The sequence below is a fragment of the Marmota monax genome, unplaced genomic scaffold (genome assembly GCF_021218885.2).
Source record: "Marmota monax isolate L192 unplaced genomic scaffold, Marmota_monax_Labrador192_F-V1.1 WCK01_AAM20220418_F8-fsc00151, whole genome shotgun sequence".
Lineage (NCBI taxonomy): Eukaryota > Metazoa > Chordata > Mammalia > Rodentia > Sciuridae > Marmota > Marmota monax.
In genome coordinates, this window is record NW_026694226.1 from 1,234,668 (window position 1) to 1,254,606 (window position 19,939).

A 19,939-nucleotide genomic window follows, 5' to 3' on the forward strand; every position below is an offset into this window, starting at 1 on the left:
AAGCCCTGGAAGTCATCCCTTTGAAACGTAAACATCAAGAAAGATAGAGTTCCTATATTCCACTCTCTGTGGGAGAGTAGGAGCCTAACACAGATGGCCTAACCACACAGAGTGATCAATCTCCCACCATGATCCTGCAGTATCTTTCCATCACTCCAGTGCTGGAGAAGCCTTCCTTCCATTGCAACAGAGTTGAGCTCCCTCTCAATCCCCTTTTGCAATAGTCTAGAATAGTCTACCTTATCTGTTGACTGGTCTGGTACAATTTTTCTTTTACAGACAGTAGTTGGCTATCGCATCACCCACCATCCCCTTTGTCCTTACTCTCACAACCTAATTTTATTAAAAGCAGCAATGTTCCCAACTAAAAGACTATGTGTTTCAACCTTCTCTGCAACTGAAAGTGGCCCTCGCTCCTCCCACAGTCATCTTGAAGGGAAGTTCTATGCTGGGGATGGCTAAGAAGGGGGATGACTAAGCTAGGGACCCTTGTAGCCTGGTGGAACTGCCATTAAACTTCAATGGCTTACCCATCTGTCCCTTCCCTACCCCCACCCCACACTCGCACACATTTCCTTTGCATGAGAAACACACCTCTCTTCCTTAAGACACTATGATTTGGAGCAGTGTGTGTCTTAAGCAAAGACAGAGCTCAAACAGCATGATAAGATAAACTCTTCAAGCATCCTCCAAAACTTCAAAAACATTTATTTCATATGTATCTCAGAACTTGGAGGGATTTTAATCCCCCACCCTCTATTATACACCTGAGAAAACTAAAATGCAAAGATTTCAATCAGCTTGACCAAAATCTTTATCTAGGCTAAGAGACAAAATGTTAATCATTCATTTTCTCAAATGCCCAACATGGTATCTGACACCTAGCAGACATTCAACATGTGTTCAGTGAGGAAGAGAAGATGCACAATTATAATTGTGATTAAGTGTGAAACTGTTATACAGCCAATAAACAGACTGCTGCAGGACACCAACCACCATACTTGCTAGTCACTGTGTAGACCACACTTAAAGCTCAAAGACTCATGTTTACAGACAATTATTTTTAATCCTTTAAAGCAGACTTTTCACTAGCATATTAGTGCAATTGCAAATTGCATATTAGTGACTTTTATATTTATCCCAGGAGGTCTCCTGCTCAATACAGAGTCTGGCATAAATATTCTGTAGGCCCAATTCCCTCTATATAGGAACAGCACTATCTGAGTCCCAGACACCAGTCCTTCTGGGGTCTGTTGCTCAAGGTCTGTGTACACTTGTGGCAATGAAACGAAAATAGTAAATCCCTCAAATAGATTAGTTCTGCTGTTGCACCAAATAGGCCAAACCAAAATGAGAATGCCTTTCCTATGCCAGACTTGCAACCTTATTGTTAGTATTTAAATATTTTCAAATATTTTCAGAATTGTTCAAATATTTTCAAAATGAAGTATTTTCAAATATTTAAAGTCAAAAGCATGAATACAAACATTTTACTGAAGCACAAGTTACATTAAATACATAGCCTAATTTTTCTTTCTTCTATCTATTTTCAGAGGTGTTAATACGCAGCAGATACTACAGGGGAGCTCCCTCCAGTCTCTGTTAATTCAATTTTGTGGGGCTGTTTTCCCTATCTATAATGATGCTGTCTGATCATGTAGTATCTCAGGTTCCAGTTAGCTTTGACCCTCTACACTAGTATTTAACTTCTAGAGTGTATGAGGATTGCTCACTTCACATGCCATAGAGAGAAGAAATTTCTCTACTACCAACAAAGGAGAGTACAGGAACAAATACTTGGGTCGCTGTCTCTATTCCTTCACTCCCTTCCTCCTCCCAGGTGGAGGAGTAACTTATCTGATGGGGGACACAAGAAGCACCTGAAACCCTTAGGACCTTGAATAAGGTCACAGCATCCAAGTTTCCACCAATTCATCTCTAGCCATCTTGCTCTCTTGGCTCATATTTCTTCCTGGTGGTGTGTTCTTCCCATCTGCTTCCCCAAATGGTACCTTTCCTCCCCCCAGGAGATCCAACATTCTGTGTTTTCTCTGATTAAGACCAGTAGGCAAGTTTCAGCTGGGATGTGAAGTAAGAGGTTAGGCCACCATTCTCTACATCAGCTTTCCTTCTATGAAGCCGATACTGTACTTTAATCTGTGTTTGGTCATTGGTATTCATTATCACTTATTAAGAGCACCATACACAGTCATAGTCCCAGAACCAGGAACCAAGCTGGGTATCATTGGTACATTCTATAAAGTCAGGACATGACCCTTTCTCAAAGAGGGGTTATGACTCTGAAGAACTGTGGATGAGCCTCAAAATACAGGCAACATGTGGTGTGGAAAAGAAATTTACACATCATGAGTCAAGGAAAAGCAAAGAGAAACCACTCTGATTGTACATAGCCCACTGTGAGAAGATGTCTCTCTTGTTTTCCAACTTAATACCAAGAGAATAATACCAAGTATTTATCAGAATAATAAACTTAAGGAGTATTCTTAATGAGCAACTTCTATCATCAGGCAATCTGTAAGAAGTAGAGACAGACTGTTTGGTTCCTTCCAGCAATAAGTAAATAAAGGGGCTGGCAACACTTCAGGAAAAAGGCTCTCCCTCCTCTCCACTGAGCTTTAATGAGAGTCGAGCAGCAGTCAGCCATGTCCTGAAGCTACGTCAGAACAGCAGCCAAAGCTCGAAGGCCGTGGCCCAGTTATAGAGCAAAGGAGGCAGGAGGGTGGCTGCAGCCAGCAGTCACCGCTCAAGGAGCCACCAAGGATCAGATCTCTGAAAGTCAGAACATGGCGACTGGAGTCTCCATAATTTTGACAGTTCACTATGGAATGTCAGATGATCATTTGTCATAATCAATGTTCCTAAACCAGCACTGCCCAACAGAAAAATGACTCACACTTGTAAATCTTCTATAGGCCAAGTGAATAAGAGTAAATAGACATAATTAATTTTAACCTAGTATATCTAATACATTACTATCTCAACATGCAAGCAATGTTAAAATTATTGACATTTCTCTTTTTAATACAGTCTTTGAAGTCCAGTGTATATTTTATACCTACAGCACATCTCAGTTCAGACTGAACACATTCGTGTGTTCAGTAGCTATACAGGTAGTGGTTATGACATTGGACAACATAGACTTAAACTATGCCTAACAGCCCAGGGACAGCAGGAAACATGGATGTCAAAGATCTGTGCGTGTCAGAAAATATCTCTCAACAGCAGCAGAAGATGTAAACTGAAATCTAAGGACATAGCTGAGGATGATGTTGTCTTGAGAAGGGGATGATGTTCTTATCTATAGCCACTATTTACCCCCATATTATAGGTTTCATCCTAGGGTCAAGCCAAAAAAAAAAAAGCTTTTATTTCAGAATGTTAAAAATCTGGATGTGCAAACTGACATTTTAAAATCCATAGCTCTTACACATTCAAGAGTGGTCTCTCCTGAGCAAAATTTCCCCTTCCTTATTGCAGTTCTGGGTTCATGTGAATAATGTGATGACAAAGTTGCTTCTGCTCCCAAGAGCAAATCACTGCAACTGAACCGTCATTCCTTGTCTCAGAAGGCATTCAACAAAGACCGATCCTGTAAATTGACAAGGAAAATTCATCTTTTCTACCCATGAAATCATTTTCAGATTTCCGCTAGTAGATTAGCCAACATTGGAAAGATTTTTTGTCATCAAAATTTGCATCAGCAAATCCGTTTCCTGCCTTGGCACACTTCCTTAGCATTGTGAGATCAGAGACACAGTTGATGATTTGTAAGAGAAATATATCCTTCTATTCCAATGAAAATGTGCACCGGAGAGAAGATGAGTTGCCTAATATCAAAGAAGGTAATCTTATTTGAAAAATAGGCCTCCTGTCTTGCATAGAGGCAGCCAATAAATTAAAACAAAACAGAGGAATTAAGTAAAAGAAGATACATAAGTTAATGCAGCCTGAAGGCAACCTCCCCTTTAATGCAAACAAATCATACCATTTTACAAGTTTTCTCCCACTGATTTTGGCATTAAAAATGAGTCCTTAATAAAATAAAAAGAAGCTTACTCATAGACAAATAGATACCAAAGATAGAACAAATAGATCTTTTTTTTTTCCACTACTAAACCAAATTCTAAACTACAGCAATTAGCAGTTGCTGAATGATCGATACCCCAAATTGATTTGCTTGAGCACTTGTGAAACTAGATTTTGACAGCAGGAGATTAGTGACCAGCATTGCACTGGTGAGAAATCACAAATAAAGAGAACTCTAGGTAGAGAGTGAATCAATGATTTCACCATGTGTTAACTTGGCTCCCTTGCAATTTAGTCCTAGAAGCTCAAGATCACTGAGCACAATGCAACAGAGGTGAGCTGACTTTTAGAAGTCCTACAAGAAACACCAACATCCCTAAGTTCCCCAACTCTTAAGCTTACCCTCAATTTTTCAGGAATGAGACCATCCGGATGCATCCAACCTGTTAGTTCACATGCTTCCTCCTCAATAGTACATGTTACCCTAGCCCTGAAACTAACTTCTCCCCATGGTGGGTGTCAGTAACTAGTTGTTAAACTCTTTTGCATTAGTGTCAGCATCCTCTTGAAATGGATCCCACCAATTAATTTTTATGCCAGTATCCTTAAAGGTACAGAACCTCTTTTAACCATGATTACCCAATAGTGAGTGACATATAGCTCCCTTTCAGAAATGAACTTATGAAGGATAAAACTCTGTTATTTGTTTTCTGCATGGAAAATGGGGCCAAAATTTTTTCTAGTGACACATTTTAGGAAATATAAAACATGTGGTTATTAAATAGCTCAATTGAATTTCTTCTGCGGAGTACTTCTTACGGCATCTCTTATCTGAATCATGAAAAAATACAGATAGAATGTGGCTACTCAATTGTCCTCTCAGTTACTCTCAGGAACCCTGACCAGTTTCTCCACTGCAGTGTTTCTTCCAGCCCCACCCCCACCATTACCCACCCACCCCTCACAGTGAAGAAATAGGATGAGACCAAAATAACATCTATCTGATCACAGTTCATGACCTCTCTAAGCAAGCCAAAAAATCAACCCAAATCTCATATCTTCTGGGACTTCGGCTTAGACAACTGAAGTATTTGGATGTGGTAAATAATGCCTTGCAACCTGAAAACAGAATTTTTTCTTTTTAAGCAAGCCGTCACTTGTCTGTCCTATTTCCTACCCTCTCATTATGACTGAAGAGCCCACATGATAAAGAGAGCACATGGAAAGTCACCTGGAACACAACCTCTGTGTCTCAGGTATACATAAATATCACCCTTCTGTCTGGACCCCCTTTATCTGACTTACTTTCCTCCTGATCTAGTATCCTACTCTATCCATTCTCAGCCCTTGGGATATGAGTCGGCATCCTCTCTACACTGTCCATCTAGAAAAGAGCAACTGGACATTGAATACCTGAACTCCTAAACATGACATCTATTTGAATTTTTCATCCCTGCACTCTGTCTTCCTGTAGAATGCTCATAAATTACATGAGTTCAAGGTAGACTTTTGACTAGGCTTTATTCTTTGGATCTTTTATTTGGATGGATAAAGCTATATGCTAGTCATAACTAACAACTAAATCTATATCCCCAGCTCCCACCCCACCTCTGTGAGCAAGACAATCCCATTTATGCCTTATTTATACCTGCTTCCTTCCCCACACTAAGCTATTTCTTCCCGCTTGGTCTGTCACATGCTTGGCATAGTCATCAAGCCATTACAAGCTATTTACCAGCTCATTCCAGGTAAATAGGAGTTCTTTAAATTATACAGATTTCATGGAATTGGGCAGTGATCAAGGAGCTTGACATCTTGTTTTTCTCATCCTAAGTTTAGCCATCACTTTTTCCTTGAAAATAGTTTTCTAGAACATCAAACACATGCATATTCATCAGCTGCTATCTATATATTAGATTATCCATGCTTCTGCCTTCCACCATTAGTGCAGTTTAATCAGGAGCATTAAAAAGCAGAGCTACCCTGTATAGTAAATTTTGTGGCAAAGTAAGTGTGTGCAGAGCTTGGAGATACTCTCATTGCACTTGTTGACCTCTCATGAAGGTGCAAAGGAAATGGAAAATCTTCAAATATTTCCAAGGATTTGAAATGGCTTGGGAGGAATTTTATTTGCTCAGAAGGCTTCTCTAAAGGGAATTGCATTTTGAGCTGTTATATCACATATACATTTTTATTGCCATTTCTGTTCACTCAGTCATCCAAATACCAAGCTACAACATTGGACCATTGGACACAAGGATGAATTCCAAGAAGATTAGGGAACCAGGAAAGTACAGAATGGGTTTAATGACTCATGGGTGAAGCATTAGTCATTGGTCATAAACCAATATGGAACCAAAGACACTGGGAATGAATTCAGAATGCAGAGCAACAGGCTCTGTGGGTTCCACTCGACAGTTCAGACAGCTGACTCAACACTTCCACAGAGTTCTCAAAGTAAAAAGCCTAGCTGATTTATCCTATTTCATTTTCAATTTAACCTTTTACATCAAGTTCTCTTTTAGCATACAAGAACAACGCAAAAAGAGAATTAATGGAAAAATATGATTCTCAAGAGGAATAATGACTTAAATATTCAAATATATACATATGCAAAAGGCTGCAAGGGTTAAGCTAGGCATATATGTTTTAAATTAATGACACTAAATATAGCTTCTAACATGAGGGAATATCTATTGGTTTCATGGTTAACTAGGAACTAGAAATTCTGGGTCTTCTTAATTCTGCCCAAAATTTAGATTATAGCTTTGCCCAGGTAGAACCCTTATGTGCTCTGTCTCCCCATTTTGGAAATATCGGAAGGAATGTGTAACATCCCAAGACCCTATCCAGGCCTCACCATAACTCTGAAGTTTTCTCTGATCCCTCCCATTTGCCAAAAAGTAAATTACAGCCCCCCTCTCTATGCCACTTCTTCGTCCCTTCTAATAGAAGGAAACCCTGTACACATACCTATTTATATCAGTGGTTTACCAACTGTACTATCCCCCCAACCCTCGACTTAATTCCTCAGATGCCACTAATAAGGATTCATCATTGTTCAGGGATAGCAAAAATATTTTGACAGGGATCTAATTGAGTAGACATCTCAAGGTTATAATGACTTTAGATAAACTAACTAAAATTACACTTCTCAATGTCTTGGGAATTCTGATCCAAATGTCTATACTTAATGTAACAATGAGCAGAACATGACATACAAAGACTGTGGACTTTGAAATCAGAGAGGCCTGCATTCAAATCCAAATTATGCCTCAAATCTGCTTTGATTCTTTCATTCAAATGTATGTTTTGTACCTGGTATGTTCCAGGATGTGCTCTTGAATGCTGGAGACACAGCAGTAAACAAAACAGATAAAACTTTAAAGAATTGTGAATGTGGAGGGAATTTTAGGGATCCTATAAGTAGTCATTCTACCCTCTTGTTTTAAACATAAAGTTAAAAAAACCTATAAAGTAAAATATTTTGCAAAATTTTTTTACAACCACATCGTAGTCAAATCAGAAAAAGAATTCAAGTCTCCTGGTTTTCAGTTTAATGCTGTTTTACCAGACTAAGATGTAGTCAAATCATTGACCTTAAACAAAATAATAATCTCAAAGTATTTATGAAATTTCTTTACATAAAAATCCTTGATAATAAAATGGTCCTTTAAAAATTATCACATTGCTCTTTCAGACAGTTGGAGACACTCTGGTCATGAATTCCCCATTCCTGGGAGGTCAACAGAAGGCTGAGTTCGAGAAATGGTATCAATTTCTGGAAAAGATATGAGAAGGCATCATGGCATCAGGAAATCTGTGAGTGACTTCTGGTACCTCTTGTAGTTCCCCACACTGTGGCACTGATCAGCCTTTCTATGTTGGGGTGCCTGATATGCCATAGAAAGCCACATACCTGCAGCTTCTCCCTGAAACTCCATATATGCTTACAAAAACTGCTTTATCATGAACCATATCTCTACAATCTAAATCTGGAACAAGGTAATATTTCTTGCAACAATGCACAACACCATATTATTGCACAAGTCCTAGGTTATAAAACAGCAATCAGGCATCACAGGCATTCAGTTAAATGACTCGTTAGGAAACCCAATCTGTGGGCATGTGTTCTACACAATGCAATATATGTATCTGACCTTGGCCCACCACAAGCAATGTGAAAAGAACATGCACTTTAGAACCAGATAGACCTAGGTTCAAATTCTGGCTCTGCCACCTACCAGTTTTTTGCCTGTACCACAACTTTTTTGAATTATCTGAGTTTTGGTTTTCTCATTCTAGGAAATATGACGCCTACACTGAAATGCAAAGCAAATGCAACTCTCTGCTTACCAAATTGCTCCTTGGAGCTGTGGGCATAGCTAAAGTCCATTGCATAATGTATAATGTATTCACCTGTAGCCTAAAAGCTTTTTTGTTTGTTTCCTATCATATAAGTTCTAGGGTACTGTTTCTATCAAAACTACCTTGTCTCCAAGACTTCCTGGGTATAAGGAATACTTTCCTTCTCTTTTCCAATCCTCAACAAACAGAAGAGGGTTGAACTATGATTCTCAACTTTTGATAAGCACCAAAATCAATTGCAAAGCTTTGTCAAAATGCTCATGCCTGAGGCCCAATTCCCAATGACTCTGTAGACAGAGATCTGGGCTGTGGCCAACCCCATGAGTTTTCAATGTACTCTACAAATAGTTCTAGGACACATACTAGTGGTTGAGAATCACTGGTAGAGAATGAAAGCAGGGTAACCATAGTGAAGAGCACAAGATGAGTGTAACCCAATATATGCTTGTGTCGCTACATAATCAAAAGATGCACTCAATAGTGGTCAAAAGTAGAATCCTTAAAAAAAAAAAGTTTTGTGGTCATAAAGGGAAGTTTAAAAGTCACCTGGTCTAAATATTTTCAATCATTTTTCAGTCCTACAATGGCTCTTAAAGTTGTTTTTTGTTCGTTGTTGTCCATCACCTCTTCCTTCTGTGATAATTATTTTTTTAGTTGAAAAAGAAATTACTCAGTTAGATGTTATTTTAAGACCACATATTTGGTGGTTCACGTGCACTCAGTTTAGCAATGGGTTAGGGATAATTCATTTTTGAACCTTACAATATATGAATCTAAATTTTAATTGAAAATAATAAGTCAAATATATTTTAATACAAATACCAATCAAAATGACTCAGGCTGTTTAAGATGGAATCTTCCATCTATGTCCAGAGTACAAAATTGGACCAATTTCTCTAGTGGAAGGAGGAGCCATAAACTCTCTTAAGTACCTCTTCATCCCTGAGAGGATGCAAAGGATCCTCAAAGGAGTCTAAGAGGGTGGGGAAAAGAGGATCTAACGTTAACATTCTCTGTCTGATATGCACTTTTTCCTCTAAAAGTAAATCTTATAGGGAGCTAAATTATAATCATTGCATTTCATAAAATTTACATAATAAATTGGTTATATGCTCTGAATATATAATGATATTAGGCTAAGATGGCCTAGAAACATCTCACAGCAATGAACAATCTTGTTAATGGATAAGGAGCATTAATCCATTAGCAAAGGCCTCTTCTCCCCTAGAAAGTTCCAGGAGGACACTTGCCAACATTTACCTCTGACTTCCCATTTTCTGTTCTTCCACTGCTGGCCAACTACAGTTCTGAAGAAGTTCTTCCTTTAGATATGCTAATATGGTTAATCAGGTTACAGTCCAGTCTTGCTGACTCCATTTAAAGTGAATCTCAAAAGTGACTTTCATGTCTTTGTCTTAGCCTGCTAGGTGTAGAGGGCACTTTTACTCTCCTGGTTTCCAAATTCTTGAGCACATTGTCCTCACACCTCACTGTGAAGAGTTTCTGATGTTCAAATACTTGCCCTTGCCATAAGCTGCTTCTTGGTCTACGCATATCTAAAAGCTGGCAGCAAGATTTGATTAAGATAGGCCCTCATGCATTATGTACTTTCCTTGCTTTTTGCTAAAGTGAATTTTCATGCATGTGAAACCTGGTTTACTGAAGATATCATTAAGATTTTTATACCCTTCACTGATTAAATATGAAGAACGCTTGGATATAAGAGATAGAACACTGCAACTTATATGGTGTTTGCTATTTACAGGAACTGGACTAATCACTTTATATGCACTATTTTCTTTCAGCCTCTAAATACTCTATGATGAATATAGCATTACCCTCCATATGTGGATAGGGAAACTGAAGCTCAAAGAAGACAAATGATTTTCCCAAGTTTGCGGAGTGATATCACTGGGACTCAGAACTTGTCCTCCCAAACATCAAAGCATATAAATCACCTCCTTATGTTCCAAATACCAAAGAAGAATTAGCCTAGCTACTCTCAGATAGGAGTTTGACTATTTTCCATAGTCACCTCACTCTGAACTCATCCAGAAACCAAAAGAGTAAGCATATTTTGTTTGATAATAGTCTATCCGGCTCCTCCAGTTTGGGTTTGGGTCCACTTGCTGGTGGACACACAGTCATGCACTTACTGTGAAATTTTGGTCAATAACAGGGGGCATATGTAACGGTGGTCCGTTACATATGAATTATATCACCTAGTGATTTCATAGCCATCTTAGTTTGTGTAAATATACTGTAAGATGTTTGCACAAAAACAGTATAATGCATTTCTAATAGCATAACCCCATCATTAAGTAAAAAATGATGATATGTCCAAGTGTTCCTAACCTGTGGTTCTACATCTTTTACATTGGCAACCGCCTAGTGTGTGTGAGCACTTTTACAGGTATAGTCCATGGAAAGGTTGAGAAACACTATGCTATTATGATCTAGTTTCCCATACACTCCCAGATGCTAGTAATCAATCTAAACCAGCTAATCTCAAATCATTGCAGGCTGCATGGTTGGGTGGCTTCTAATGCTTCCCAGGTTTGGCTCTGTCAGCCTTCAAAATATCCACTTGTCTCCATCCCCAGGGCAAAAAAGAATTTGTACTGATTGGTAAGAGGTGATGTTTCATTTATCTTAATATATTAGGTCTCAAACCAAGTTGATCATCAGACGCACTTCATTTTTGTAATCATATAGATTCTAGAGCCCATTCCAGTGAATTGGTATGTCTTCAAAGCTCCAAGGCTAATTTGGAAGCTCACCCAGGTTTAGGAATCCCAGTGCAGTGTGTATGCTCGTGCATATTGAACGCAGAAGAGATAGATACAAGTTCTTGTCTGCCACTGTGTGATCTGAGCAAATAAATCTCTTTGAGCATCCATTTTTTTCTTAAGCAAAGGGAAGCGATAAAAGACCTGTTTCTTGGTATGTATGAGGAGGGCTAATAAGATAACTTAGGTGAAAAATCTTCATTAATTATTTTGATTTGAAAATAACATGCCTCAATACAAAAGAATTGAAATTAAAATAGGCATGTGGTCCAATTTTAGATTCATTTTCTGGCACTTAGTTAATGCATCTCCCCGTATTCACCCTTGAATTCAATAATTTCAAATTTATAACAAATAGAACCATTGCTATTCATTATAAAAATAAACATAGCATTAAAGTTATATTTAAAGAGAAGCCAAGAATCTTGGGAAACCTTTTTTTGTCTTCAAGCTATTAATTCATCTTTCTTTTGGGAAAGGGCGTTTCAGATTTCTTGCTATCAATCCTTCATTTAATATGGAGCTTCATGAATTCCAGCTGTTAGCCACATAATTTCTCTGAGTATTTGATTCCTGGGCATTTCCCTTGTCTCTAAATCCTTTCCATATGTTAGTTGGGAGGCCTGAGCCTTGGGGGCAGAGGACACAGAGGCCCAGAGCTGCCCCCTGTCCAAGGGCTAAAGTGATACTGGGACCACGTGATGGGCCAAGAGCGCCCTGATTAGGAGGCCCTCTCTGTCTTTATACCAGGCCTTCTGTCCTGCAGGCAGCAGCAGCCACCTGCTCCTTATTTTCCTGAACTATTCTTCAATTCACTATGTTTTTTAAAAAGTATATATTTTTTCAGCTGAAACCATTCCTAGACTGTCTGCATTCAGGCTTTTGTTTACAAAGTCTCTGCAGCACTCTTGCCAAGGGAAGAAGAAGGAAAAATACTCTACTCCATCTTCAATTTAACCTTTTACAATCAAGGTCTCTTTTAGAACGTGAGAAAAATATGAGACTCTGATTCATATGGGAAAGATATGATTCCTAAGAGATGGAACAGTGGCTTAAAACACTCAAGTACACACATCAGTAAAAGGCTGCAATTTTAAAGTCAGGAATATTTGTTTAAAATGAAATGCATTGAATGCAGCTTCTAACATAAGAAGCATCTAGTGGTTTCACAGTTGACTTATAGTCAGAAATGTAAGGACTGTTAAATTTTGCTGGCAATTCAGGTTGCGCCTCAATCTGGGTACAGTGGATCCCTCGTGCGGTCTGCCTCTCCAGCACATGTGGTGAGAAGCTGCGCCACCTCAAAGTCCTCTGTAGGTCCCACATCCTCTCTCAAGGTTTCTCTGACCTCTCTCCTATGAAAAAAATTAATTATGCTCTTCTCTGGACCGATTTTCCATTCTCCAGTTCTCTCTATCATAGCTCATATCACTTCACTGTCATTATTTGGCTATGTCTTCGGCATCCCCAACTAAGAAGAGCCCTCCTTAAGATCAAGATGATACCTTGTTCATCAGGACATGTTCCCCACCCTCCTGCTCCTCCCACCATGTCTACCAAATCCTGGGGAATTGTTGCTGATTTTGGCTAGTGGCAATGATGTTTGGAAAATGGAGGGTGGATGTGTCAGTATTTGTGCTGTGTTCATCTTAATTTAGTTTAACACAGTCCTTGTTCTTCTCCTGTCTGTCCTAGAATCTTCTCTGGACAGAGGTGAGCTTATTTATTTCTGAGCACCAGCTCTTGAGAGAAATGTGGAGAGGCTGGAGCACACCCAGAACCCAGCAAAGAGAATGGTGTGCTGCAGATGCAAGGAGTACCACTAGTGCCTGATTATGATTTTCTTGGGGCTACCTGTCTCTTATCTGACCCACTACCACAGGACAAGATTGACTTCCCTCAGATCTCTGTCAACACTGGCCTCAGCCAGTGTTTCACTTTCTCCTGATGGCTTCTCCATAGAGAAGCGGGCAAGGTTGTGGGAGTTCCCCTGTTCACACATATGCAACCTGGAGGTGAGGGAGAGTTTTTAACCCCACTGGGAAAGCCTCTGACCAATGGGGGAGCTTTGAGGCAAATGCTTCCCTTGGACAGACAGTCCTGAGACATTTTATATTGGCTTCTCTGACCATGCCATGGATGGACAATGCACTTTCACCCCAAGTGGTGGCCAACCTAAAGAGCATTTTTATTGACTGACTTTCCCTGTTTGTCTTTTCCATTCCTCACTCCTACTCCCCAATGAAGTGTTTACACATAGGTTTTGACACTGATTTTTCTTTCTAAAGAACCAGGCCTTCAAAACATAATATCTGAATAAATGGATCAGGATAATGAAAGTTTACAAATGGTCTCACCTGATGCACAAAAAAAAAAAAAAAAGCATGATTCTCTTTAAGAAGGAAGGAGGAAAAAAAAGTGCCACTTGTGAAAGAGGATATTTATTCTGTGTTGTTCCCTTTGGGTTAAACTAGACCCATATGTGAAAATAACAGTGGTGGAGACTTTGAGTCAGTGCAGTTACAAAAACATTTAAATATTAGCAATGTCCTCCCTGCTTCTGTCCCAGCTGCTCGCTCTCCACTTCTCACACCCATTCTGCATAGGATTTGTAGAATCTTTCTTTAATCAACAGCCTTTAGATTAAGCTACCCTTTGTTATAACACCTCGAGTAGCTTGTAACTAACTTAAGTTCAAACTTGTACTGAGATGGCGTGGCAACACAGAAAGTCGTTTTGTGAGTGTTCCTTCCAAATCTAAGACCCCCTGATTCAATCATCTCCCTTCAAATTCTCCTTTCCTCTGACAGGTTCACAAATTCCCACAAAGTCAGTGAGTCTCAGATCTTTACCTCTATCAGTGACTGTTCTCCAAAACCAGGGTTCCTTCTTTCTAGCTGCTTGATAGACACTTCTCTCTGGTGTTCCACAATCGCTTGTACTTAGTCAATCAGAAGTAGAATTTATGCCCACCCCAACCTCCGCTAATGTACTTTCTGACTTCTTTATTTCTGAAGTGGTACTTTCCAACCCTCCGCTGAATTCCTTACCATAGGCAATACCCTGCTCGAATGCCACTTCTTCCATAAGCCTTCTGCGTTCACCTTCATCCATTTCATGTGAGTATGTGTGTTCTTACATTATGACACAAGACACACAATTAGCAGTCCAGCAAACAAAAACAAGATTGTGAACACCTTGAAAAAGGAAACTGTGCCTCACTCTTTAAAAGAAAAAAAAAATCCCAGCATCTTAACAGTGCCCTAAACATAGTGAGCACCCCAAAAGTACTTTCAAGTGAATCACTGAAAGAAAAAAGCAGTGTTAAGGATCATTTTTTCCTCAAATTATCACATGTGAAGCCTCAGAATCACTGTTGGCCCTCCTCTCAAATCCCACACTTATCCACCAAACAGTTTGGCTTCTTCCTCCATATCCCTCATATCCCTCCTGGTTTGCACCTTTATCCCACCATTCCAGTCTTATCCTTGAATATCACTAAATAACTTCCACCCAGTGTTCCCACCCCCAGGCCTTTCAACACTTTTTAAACGTTCATTCATTGTGATATAAAAACAAGATTATTATTTCTAAAATTGCCAATAGCAGTTTCCCTCTATCTTTTCCAACTTCATTCCTGTACTCCTTAGTCTACTCCTTAGTCTGCTCCCTGTTCCCCCAACCTCATTTCCATCATTCTTCTTACTGAGCCAAATCCTACAATTTTTAAAGTACCAGTTCAAGTCCCCTCGTGTCTATGAAGACTTTCCTAATAATCGCAGTTCCAAGTTTTCACTCCATGCTCTGGTTTTCTTCTGTATTTCTTGTCTACAACCACACACTCATTTCCTAAGAGAGTTCCAAGGAGCAATAGTTCTACAAGACATTCCCTCATTAAAAAAAAAAAGAGAAGGAAGAAAGAAAGAAAGAAAAAAGGAGGGAGGGAGGGGAAGGAAAAGCTGACCTTGTGAGTCTGACAAGTTTTGGAGATGTGTCATATATAGGAGTGAACTCACATGGAGCCATTAGGTTCATGTATGTTGTCGTCCCAGACTGCACACCCACTCAGTCACCCATGAGGAATGATTCATATCCTAAACAACAGATAAGAAAATGAAGGCAAAATATTTTGCCTCTCCTGAACCACAGTTTCCTTACCTGCAAACTAGGATTCAAATCCAGGCTATGGAACTTCAGAGCTTTTGATATGCTCTTCTTGAATATGTATTGTTGGTTCAATTTTCAGGCACATAAAAGATAGGAGTTTGCCACTGTCAATATTATTATTGTTTCCCATCTTATCTACGAGCTCCCCAAGGGCAAACTCCAGTCCTATTTCCCTTTGTGTTTCCCACAGCACAGCACAAATAGCCATAGCAAATGCTCATCTGCCCAATAAAGTGGCTGATTTTTTTCATTTAATTTTCATATTATTGACAGACCATTTTAAATACATGGAAGCAATATGTCAGGACTTTTCAAGGCACTTTCTCATCTGTTTAATGATTTTATTTTCACGACCATGCTCAGGTAGGTTAGTGTTTTCGGTGCTTTTTGTACTCAAGAAAAGTGAGAAAGAGAAAAGTTAGATGGCTTGCCCAAGATTGTGAGCAACAGGCTGTGACCTCCCCCACCTTGAGTGCACAATCCTCAGCCTACACCAGGATTTTCCTGGGCATCTCCAGGAGGCACTCGTTGTCCATATTGATTCAGGAACCTTCTTCCTGTTCAATTGACACTGAACTGCTCAACCAAGAGATACAAAGAAAGGTAGCTCTTCCTTAAGGGGAAAAAGAAAGTCTTTCTGACGCCTGTACTTTGAATGCATTGAAGGCTACCATTTTGTGGAAATTAAATCATTCTCTCTGAAGTGGATTACTGGGTAATACATGATATTACACTAAATCAAGCCCCTTTCCTTTCTGCTTTGTGGTTCTTACCTTTGTTTATCCAATCATGTTGCCTGTTTGTATTCCATATTTGAACATTATAATTGGAACATAAAATGTAATAGGCCTCTTTACATCTCCTTGTGAATATGTGCATGGAAACCGTTCACACACAGAAGCAGGTGCAGCCTTCATGGGTAGAACTAGTGCTCTTGCCTTTGTGAGGCCACATTTTCTGCTCTCAAAGCCTTTGTCTAAATAATGAGCTTTGGTATTTCCATTAGCAGCAATCTGCTTTCTCTCAAAAACTCCCTCTGGTCTGCAGGAAATGTTTTCAATGAATTTTTTGTTGTTGTTGTTCTTTCCTTTCCCATCATCCTTCTCCTGATCAATGTTTTAGTCTAACTGCTTGATTTTCAAATTACTTTGTAATTACAAAATGTTTAGCTAATTTTAGCTTAATTCCAAAAAGCTATTTTCATGAGTGTCATTTCTGTCTTTGTCTGTTCCTTTCCTTGGCAATGTTGTCGCAAGATGTGAAATTAATTGTGCCCTGATTTTAACAATGCTACCTGAACAAGTTAGCTGTCTTTGAGGAAGCATCAATTAAAAAAAAAAAATCAAGCTGACTGTTAAAAGAATCAGGATCTCTCTCTCTTATCCCTGAAAAGTGTTGAGGGGCAACTTCAATTCGATGGCCTCTAAGTACATAGGAGATCATGGCTACTTGTTGGCAACTACAGGGAAATTTTTTTTAAAGGCGGGATTAGAGGGTGTGTATTTTAATTAGGTCATGGAGATTCACAGTAGAGATAAGGAATGAATTACTATCTAAAGACAGAGCTGGTGTAACTTACAGGCACCCCAAAACCATGGCACCTGTGGTATTTTGAAAATTCTCAGGAAAGCTCCTGCTTCCCGCCTTCCCAAATGAGCTCTCAGGTTGGTCTTTGGAGAGCTCTCAATCACATGTCCTTCCATACTCCGTAAGACTGTCTTAAAATTAAATTCTCATGATTAGTTAAATCTTGAGCATATCAGCACAGTTTGTAGGAGCAGTGACATAATTAGTGGGACCCAATGCAAAAGTAAAAATGTGGAGCCCCTTGTTCAAACATGATTTTAAGATGGCAACAGTAGAACATTAACACCAAACATGGGGCCCTTCTAAATATGGGATCCTACAAACCTGCTTAGGTCACACACTCTTGGCTTAGTTTGATCACATGTAGAAAATAAGATGGTCCCTAAGATCCCATAAGAATCTGTCTAACCAAGGACCTAAATCCAATACCTGATCATGGAGCGACCCACCTCCTGAGATTATGGTGGTGGAAAGAGAGTAACATGAGGAGGAAAAAAGAAGAGTGAGGGAGGTAAACATGAGTCCCACCCGCCTCGAAGCTGCAGACAGTATGAGGAGTATGTAGCCACACTGCAAAGTAAGTCTTGAGTCCTGGACATTTGCTTATTGATGCTTCTTTTCTCCAAACTTCCAACTGGTCCTCCCACTCTCCATCATCCCTCCATCCTAGCCCACCAGCTCTGTGCCTCTCTATTCCTATCAACTATTAAACTGATAAACTAATGTAAGCTGAGATATTAATGGTTAATAATATCTTAACACCTAAATATATTATTTCTAAAAATAGTTCACTTAAGAGGAAAGAAAAGAGCAAACTCAACCCCCAAGGGCCTGGGAGAACAGCATAAAATGGAATGAAGTTCCAAGTTTAATTGAAGATTTTGTTTTCTTTTTTTAACCTTAAACATATATATGAATCTTACTTTCTAGCCCATAACATAGTTGTGTCTATTTCCATATTTTAAGAAACTTTAATATGTCAAATTACTTATATCTAGAAAAAAATAAGTTGCTACCTTTTCATTTTTCTCAAGGCATAAACAAAACATTTGATCCAGTGCAATTGTGACAAGAAGCCACACTGATATGCAGGAGCCACTGGGTTTTATTTTATGTTGAATAATTAGAAGTTCAAAATCACCTGTTCGTAAGGTGACAAAACTCATTTTTCAAAGACTAGCTATGGGGTTTGCCGAGGCTGATCTGGAGCCTTCAGCTCTGAAAAGTCTGCACTAACCCTTGGGACCCATAAAATTTGCATATGTTCTCCCAAAAAGGAGTGTCTACTTTATTTTTATTCAACCAATTCTCTAAAAGCCAGACGTTTTTTGGTAACACAAAAGTATTATATATACCAACTTTCCCAACCATGTGATCTTTGAGTTGTAAAGACAGAATGAGATGGGTCAACACAGGAAAAGTGAATGTACTGGATTGTCTTGTACATTCTAAGGCCAAAATATTTAAGAAAACAGATATTTAAACTTAACCCTGCCCCACTTATTCCTACATACATGTATACAAGTTAATATCCCACATTTATTCTGTAGCTTCATTGCAGCAATGAAGGGGAAATGTCATGTCTGTAAATCCCCTTAAGGTAACATTTGTATGTTAATTACTGGTTGCCTTTTACTAAATAGGGACCAGAAAATAAGTGCCATCCTTAGCTGACCACAATTCTCACAATGCCAAAAGCCACACCTGCATTGTCTTTTGTCACACTGACATTTGAGAAGGAGGGCGATTATCTCACTGAGTCATTATGAGGATTTGAGGAGCTCACCATAATCTTCAATCAAAGTTAACTGATATTGGCTAATTTACATATGCTATGTTCCCTAATCCCCTTAATAATCTCCCAATTAATAAGTTAATAAGATCAAACTACTAAATAACAGAGCTCAGGCTTTACCTCTGTTCAATACAATAAAAACTGTGCTCACATTCCCCACATTGATTCGAACTAGGCCCACATAGGCCAGCAACATTTTTTTCCAAGAATCACCTCTGTTTCACGGAACCCATGAAAACACCTCTACTGACCACCCCAATCAAAAGTGCCTGATCTTTTTTTTTCTCTCCTATTCATCTTATTTATCTGTTACTTATTATTAATTCCTTTACTTCTTGTGTGGATATAGTTTATCCTGGTGAAAAAAGGAAAGTGCTAGGTAGTGGCTGGACCCTTGAAGGAGGCCAGTCTAAGGGGATGAACTTTAATTCTGGATCTATAGGAGTTGCAACTAGAAGGGACACTGTGCTGTGAGCACAAGTAACTATACCTTGGGGCTAGCAGACAAACACCATAGAAAGGCACAGGATAAGCACCTCCAGAGCTCAAGGCAGGGGTCCTCTCCGGTTCAGGGGTCAGGGAAGATTTCATGGAGAAGCTAACATCTGAGATGGGTCTGGAACAGCAGGTGGGTTTGAAGGGAAGGACTTCCCTTCAAAGAAAACTATGTAAGCAGAATTTGGGGACAAAGGAAATCTCACAGCCTCCTTATAGAAATAGGTGTAAGTTCAGTTCAACTGAAGGAATATGCATCTGTTAAGTGGGAGTGATCACTGAAAAATCTAGTGAGGTATAGAGAAGGCCAGAACAGAGGTTTTTAGAAGGTAGTCAACCTAAAAAGAGGGAGCCAGTAAGAGGTATGGGACCGAAGAGAGCTCACTCAGTCCTGGACTTTCAGAGAAGAGTATGATACTAACATACAGCAAAGTGCACACAGACGGAAACAGGAAAGGGAAAATCCAGGAGACCAGCCGACTGCTACTACCTGGGCTGAGGTAATGAGAGCCTGACTGGGGGAGGCAGAGAAGTGCAGGACACCGGAGAAACTTCCAGGAACAGCCCTGAAGCAGGCTTGGCAAAAGTTGAGGAATGAGAGGGAAAAGGAGAGAAGAAGAATCAAAGTTTGCCCCTGGATTGGAAAAATGCAGGCACCATGACTCACCAACACACACTGGGAGGAGAGGAA